The sequence below is a fragment of the Sminthopsis crassicaudata genome, chromosome 5 (genome assembly GCF_048593235.1).
Source record: "Sminthopsis crassicaudata isolate SCR6 chromosome 5, ASM4859323v1, whole genome shotgun sequence".
Classification (NCBI taxonomy): domain Eukaryota; kingdom Metazoa; phylum Chordata; class Mammalia; order Dasyuromorphia; family Dasyuridae; genus Sminthopsis; species Sminthopsis crassicaudata.
In genome coordinates, this window is record NC_133621.1 from 38632102 (window position 1) to 38639496 (window position 7395).

The window sequence follows — 7395 nt, forward strand, 5'->3', positions numbered from 1 at the left end:
TGTATATGTAGAAACACACAATATACATACATACACACATATATATATGAAAGGGGGAGAGAGAGAAACAGAGATAAAGAAAGTGAGAGAGAGATGGAGATCTCTTTCTATTTATATTCTTCCCTCACAAATTGTATATATCTATATTCCTTCTATATGTATATAAAATATATTTTTAGATCTATTATTTAAATATCTTTCAAAGCCCATAGATTTCTATGGACTGCAGATACATGCACATATTTATGTATATAGAAATAAAATATTCATGTGTTTTTGTTTCTTAGGATATTTTTCCCATTAAATTGGATTAAATAATTAAACATTTACTTTGTGTCTTGACTTTGCCCTTCCTTATCTTTTCTTCTTGGTCGCATGTTTGGAGGGCTCCTGTACTGGTCCCAATCTCTTTTCCAGCAGAAGAGAAGTTGCTTCCCCATGTAGAATGTTTTGCTTATGAAAGCCCTAGGACAGAACTATTAGGAGCAGCATTTTGTTGGTAAGAGGAAGGAAACTTGGGAAAGAAAAGGGATCCTGAGAGAGGAAGGATGTTATTGGCATCTTAGAATGTTAGCTCTAGAAGGTACCTTAGAATTCATCTTGCTCAGTCTTACAGATGAAGAAACAGAGGCATATAGAGTTTAAGGGATTTGTATAGTCCTGGGCTGAATAATCCTGGACAAGTCATTTAACCTCTTCCAGCCTCAGTTTCCTCATTTGTAAAACTGGAATAATAATAGCATCTACATCACAGAGTTGTCGTGCAGATCAAATGAGATAATATATTTTGTGTTTCACGAGTCTAAAGGCACTTTTAAAATGCTAGCTATTATACAGCTGCTTCAGTGGCTGAACTGCATGAGAACCCCAGTTTTCTGGCCCCTAATATGTTACTCTTTTGGGAAAAGGGGGTTGGATATTATTTAAGTACATCCATAAGTAATGGCAGTCATAGCCTCAGGCCATTACTACAACTAATAACTATACTAGCCATATTTTTCGGAGAAGACATTTTCAGAAAGATTGAATTGAGGAAAAAAAGAACAAATTAATTCAATATTAAGCCTTATGTGGTATATACTTTACTTGTGGCATATATGTATGGATCATAATTTGATTTTAGATGGAAATAAGAATCCTTTTATCTCACATTACAATACATGACTAACATGGGTGGTAAATCACACCTGCCATGTTTGTGAATAACTTTACCAAATAATGATGTGTCAACTTTAACTTGGACTTTTATGGCAGATTTTATGGTGAAGGAAAAGATGCCTCTAGTTATTTCCTTGACTGTGATTAACATTATCTTTGACTGTATTTTCATAAATGAAAATATTATCACTTTTATTCTTGTGGGTTGGGTCGACATTTCTTATTATATTGTCAGGTTAAAGATCATTTTCTTAGATGATTTATTCTTCTTAAGGTTGGGTTTTAGACCTGGAGTGAGCATCTCATCCCTTTGCTAGACATTTTGTACTTATTGACTTCAGAATCCCAGGGTTCTCAGTCTAGAAGAAAATTGCCTCATCCATTTTATCTCTCATGACTTTCATCAGGGTAATATGCATGTTCATGAAAGTCTTTTCAAAGATTTCTGGGACAGGTGGGTCCCTCAGCTGCTGTTGCAACAATTTGTGGCTGGAAATACTTGGATTGAGGGAACCCAGGTACAAACTCTGCAGTGTTGCCCTCTTGGGAATTGTCAACCACTTTTCAAAAATCTCTTGGGGGTGAATTTTATTGCTATACTTCTTATAACAGAGTCTCATCATAGGATAGTAACCCTGTTCAATATTGGCTGCATTATTAAGTTATTAGGTGTATTTGAGAAATCCAATTCAGCACCTAAAAATGAAGTGAATGTGATTATTTTCTGTGATCTCCAATACACATTTCCTTTGTATTTTCATAGACCAAGAGAGAGAGAGAGTCTCACCATAAAGCTCAGATTTGTTAATCTTCCAGTGTCCATTCCAGAAAATCATACCTTCTTTTAGAAACAATTTTGAGCAGATGTTCCAAAACATATATTTGATTACAATATTGTCCCTTTGGCATCTTAGCACATATAACAGCTACGTAATTTTTTTTTAAATTGCTAAGCTCATGAATTTTCATGTTCATTTGTGCCTATGGCCAATTACAATAGAAAAAAGGTACCTTATCTTTTTTCACTCACTTTTTTATTGGTGGGCATGGGGAATCTTTATATTCCATTTTGACTTGATGGAAAGAATCAAATGAGCTCATTTAACATTAATGCAATAACTTTAAAGGCTTAAAACTGCAGTAAGACTTTTGAAGCACACTTTGGTTAATTTTTCAGAGACATAATTATATCTTGTTTTCCCAAGGTATGATTCTTGATTCACCAGTAAGATTCCTTATCTCTTGAAGACCAGATTTTTTTCTTCCTTTCATTCCTCTTATCAAACTTACTGCCTTGTAAACAAATCCTGAATGAAATTTTTTTTGACTTCGATGTTGGCCTGGTCAAGGATCATTCTATTTTGTTCTATCCTATTCTAGCTCATTCTATTTGTTTTTTTAAAAAAAGCTGATGGGGTCCTTTTCAAATCTGGGTCATTTTCTCTATTTAGGGCCAAACGTTCTTTCCCTTTCTCCTTTCTGGGCCCACATGCCACACAATTCTGATGGCTAATCCTCAGTGGGAGTTCTGTGAGCTCAACTGAGAGAAGCATTTGGCTTGGTCTATTCCAGGAACAAAAGGATCTGCTATGGTCTGTTAAATCCTAAATGCTGGACTGTGTGCAGCTGACATTTCTGAGGTTCCTCTATGGGCCAGTGAGTCAGTCTTTCTTCCCCAAAGAGCATAAGCAAGGAAAGAGGCTTTTCTTTTGCTAAATATCTTTGAAACTTTGATTCAGCTTGTCTATAAAGTTCCCACTTCCCCAAGTTGTTGTCTTTAATTCATATACTTGAACTTTGCTCTGTTTCTGTCCTTCTCACTCTCAGGAAAATGAGAAATGCCTCCTGGCTTTTGAGAACCCCCTAATTTTGATCTGTCTAGTGTTTTTGAATCTGACCTTGACATAATACCTCTACTAGACTAAGACTTCTGTGAGAATAGGGGCTGTGTGCCCTCATACTATCTTTTACTCATGATAGAAGCTTAATAAGTGTTTCTTCAATTTTAATGTACTGACATTTGACAATAACCGTAATTTATTTTTATGCTAACTTTGGCCTCTACAAAGTACAGATCTATCAGGAGACTGCTACCTCAGGTAAATAACTTCACTTTGGCGACTTTAGGGCCCTCATCTATAAAATAAAGGGCTTGGGATTGAAGATTCCTTGTGTGACCTTGGAGTGAATTATTTCCCTTCTCTAGGGGTGCCTTAGCTTCCTGATCTATATGATGAGAGAATCAAACCAGACTCTGAGTCCTTAATTTGTTATCATTCATTTGGAAATAGTTTAAGACATATAAGCAGACAGTTTTTTTCTTCTTTTTAGAAAACCTGATCTTGGCACAGTCTAGATTCTTATACAAAAATTCATTATTTGAAAATTCACCATTAAACAACTCATTTCACAGAATCAATTAATGTGCAGAATGGCTTGCACAGTGAGAAATTTGAGGCAGGGAGATCAATTTGGATGCCGTTACAGTCATCTTGGTCAGAGGGCCTGAGCTAAGTTGGTAGTTACCTGGACGAGTAGAGAGAAGGATTGGGTGGGAGAGGTAGGGATGATATTGATTTAATACCCAAATCATTCACTTAATAGAATTTTCAGGAGCCAGTGACCATATGTTCAGTAAACCCAGTGTTCCTTTTTTCACTTCATACAATGGTGGATTTCTGAGTCTCTATTCCTTTTCAATTCCAGATTGGAGAAGGGGACACCGTCTGGCCTTGAAGCTGGCTGATGAGAAAATGCTATTTCAGACCAGCCCTCTGGGCTAAGCTAAGGTCACTTTTGTAGGCACGTGGAGACAGGTGCTGAGAATTGAGTACTCTGGCATTTTTGCCTGAATCTGACACAGGCCCCAAGACTTCTATGGCATCTGACTTTTCCCCATGCACTTGTCGGTAGTTTTCAATGAATCTATGCCACATAAGCTCTCCTGTAGCCTGGACAGTTGGTGAATTGGAGAAGGTACAGGGTGGTAGTGTGTGTGTGTGTGTGTGTGTGTGTGTGTGTGTGTGTGTGTGTGTGACACAGAAAAAGAACCTGGCTGAAGAGTTCTAAGACCATGAGCAGAAGTCATCTGTAAAATAAAGAGCCTGGACCACCCAATCTCTAAGGTCCTTCCCAGCTCTAAAATTCTGTGATCTATAAATGAATGGTTGCTATGGTAACCCTATTCTTGTTTTAGAGTAAGGGTAGGAAAAGGAGTGGAAAATGGCATCGATCATTTGATAACTGAAAGAAAGAGCCACAATCGCCTCTCTGGCGGTGACCCTGCTTTTAATGAGAGAGACTCGACTGTACACAACATTCACCTCAGTGGATAATATGCCAAGTGTTGCCTTTGGTCTGCCATGAAAACAAAAGGGAAAAAAGTGATCCTTAAGTAGTCCAGGGTCTCACTTCTCTATCTGCTTTCATAGTTTGAAATTATCGACTGTTTACAGAACCCCATCATGAGTACCATTAATACTATTCCATGAAGAGAAACTAAGACTAATACAGAATTCTCCTTTTCTTACAATGGCCATTATTCCCAATTAAATATGGTTAGCTTCTGGGAATCCCAGATTGAAGAACTCACAGGAGGCTGTCCTCTGGTGGGTTGCTTGAAGGTGGGATGTGGAGTGCCATGGAACATCTTAGGAAGATTACATGACGGTAGGAAATGTTTGGCACCCAGCAGAATGCTGCCTAACTAGAAAAAGGCTGAAGTATGAAAGCCCCATGAGTATTAGCCCTTTAGAAGAAATAGGTCAACACATAGGTCATCCTGCTGACTTGATGACTTCCTGGACTTAGGATCAAAGGAATCTTCTTGTTCTCTGCTGAGGTATCGAGTTTCCCACCATGAAAGGAGCAGCGTAGGTTGGATGACTACTTGCCGAATAAGTAGTAGAGGATGGGTGATATATGATTCAGTATAGATATTTGAATAGCATTCCCATAGCAACCATTCATTTGTAGATCACAGAATTTTAGAACCATAGAGATCATGTGATATATGAGGATGATACATGATTCAAGTAGTAGGTGTGGCCCTTGAACCTCCTAAGGTTTTATGATAATGATGAAAGCTAGCATTTATATAGCACTTTAAATTTTGCAGATAAATATCTTGTTTTATTCTCATGACAATCCTGGAGCTGGGTATTCCCATTATCATCATTTTTATAAATGAGAAAACTGGAGCAAATAGAGGGTAAGTGACTGCCGGGTGTCATGCAGTTGGTGACTGAGGTCAGATTTCAATACCTGTTTTCCAAATTCAGTATTCTACAGGTCATAGACCAAGAGCTAAAGGAGACCTTGGACCCTATTAAGTCATTAACCTTCTGAGACCTCTGTATCCTCTAAAATGTCTCTGAGATCCTTTCCATTTCCAGATCTAGGATCCTTCCATCTTTCAATGCCTTATCAATCAATCAAGAAATATTTATTAAGTACTTACTAAATACTTAGTATTGTGCTAACCCCCCTGGGTGTGTCAAGTAAAAACATAAATAGTTGTTGTCCTTAAATTAACTTAGATTTGAAGACAGGAGAGAAAAAGTACAAAATTCTGCAATTCTCAGAATAAATAGAAAGCGACCTTAGAGGAAAAGGCAGGAGCAAAGGGAGAGGGGCTGGATGTAAGAAAGGAGAGCAATCCCAGGTGGGGAATTTATAGTATCAAATTAAAAAGAATACAGATGGTAGGTCTTATATGTGAAACTACAGGTAAGGCTAGATGGTTAGAATGTAGAGTTATATCAGAGAGAAAACTGGAAAGAGGGTTGTAAAAAGCAAACAGAAGCGTTTATAATCATGTCAAGTCAACAAGCATTTTTAAGCACCTACTATGTGCTAGCATTGTGCCAGCTACTGAAAATACAAAGGAGAGAAAAAAAAAAAGAAACAAAACAAAATGAAACAAAATCCAACAGTCCTTGTTCTCAAGGAGCTTATTATAGAATGGGGAAAACAGCGTGCAAGTTCCTATGCAGATAAGTTACAGACAGAATTCACTGGAGATAATCTCAAAGGTAAGCAACTAATAATTCAGGAAGACTGGGAAAGACTTTTTGCAGCTGATTCAAGAAATCCAGGAGATGGAGCTGAAGAGAGAGAATTTCAGGTATAGGGGACACGGTGAAAATGCACAATCAAAGCTAGAATTTCTGGTGTTTGGAAGAGCAGTTATTTGATCCTAGAGGTCATGAGAAAATAAAGGGAAATGATGGTTGCCATCCTCATAGCATAGAATGTGAGCCAAACTTTTGCTCACGGTAAAATAGTTTCTTGACATAATTTTCCCATTGGGTTAATGCATAGTATTATATATAGGGCAGAAGAAAAATTGATGAATGGGGGGCAGCTAGTGGATAGAGCACCAGCCCTGAAGTCAGGAGGACCTGAGTTCAAATTTTGTCTCAGACATTTAACACTTCCTGGCTGTGTCACTTAACCCCAATAGCCTCAGCTAAGACAAAAACAAAAAACAAAACAAACAAACAAAAAAAAACCCCACAAACATAAAAAAACAAAACAAACAAACAAACAAAAAACTGAGGAATGGAAGATTGAGCTATTCACTGCTGGCTCTTCTGAAAGGCAGATTTAGCATTTATGTGCTCAGTAGCCCACGTCTTCATATTTTTGTCCTTGGCATAGCATAATTTAGATAAAACACTACAGTGTAATATTTTCATTGTTGCTGTTCAGTCATACTGACTGTTCATGACCCCATCTGGGATTTTCCTGGCAAAGATACTAGAGTGATTTGCCTTTTGTTCTCAAGCTCATTTGACAGATGGGGAAACTGAGTTAAGTGAAATCCAGAGTCACACAGCTAGAAAAGGTTTAAGGCCAAATTTGAACACAGGGAGATGAGTGTTCCCGACTCCAATCTGGTATTGTATCCACAATAACTGCCCACAATCCCATCATACCTCTTAGTTAACCATCTGCAAAATGTTCCAGATTCAATGGTAAATATGGCTGGATAGGTCTTTGAAATCAGTCCTTGGAAGTATTAAAAAAATGCCTTTGTCATTCTTTTATCTTCCTGACATCAACAGAATGTAAACTCTTTTCCTTCTCCAAGAATATTCAGTAACTTTCTGACTGGAGCCTAGGGCAGTGGTACAATAGCCTTAGGGGTAAATTCCAATCTTTTAAAATAAACACCAGCAGATAGTTCTGGGAATGATTTAAAAGGATCTGTGATAAAAAGTCCTGACACCAAAG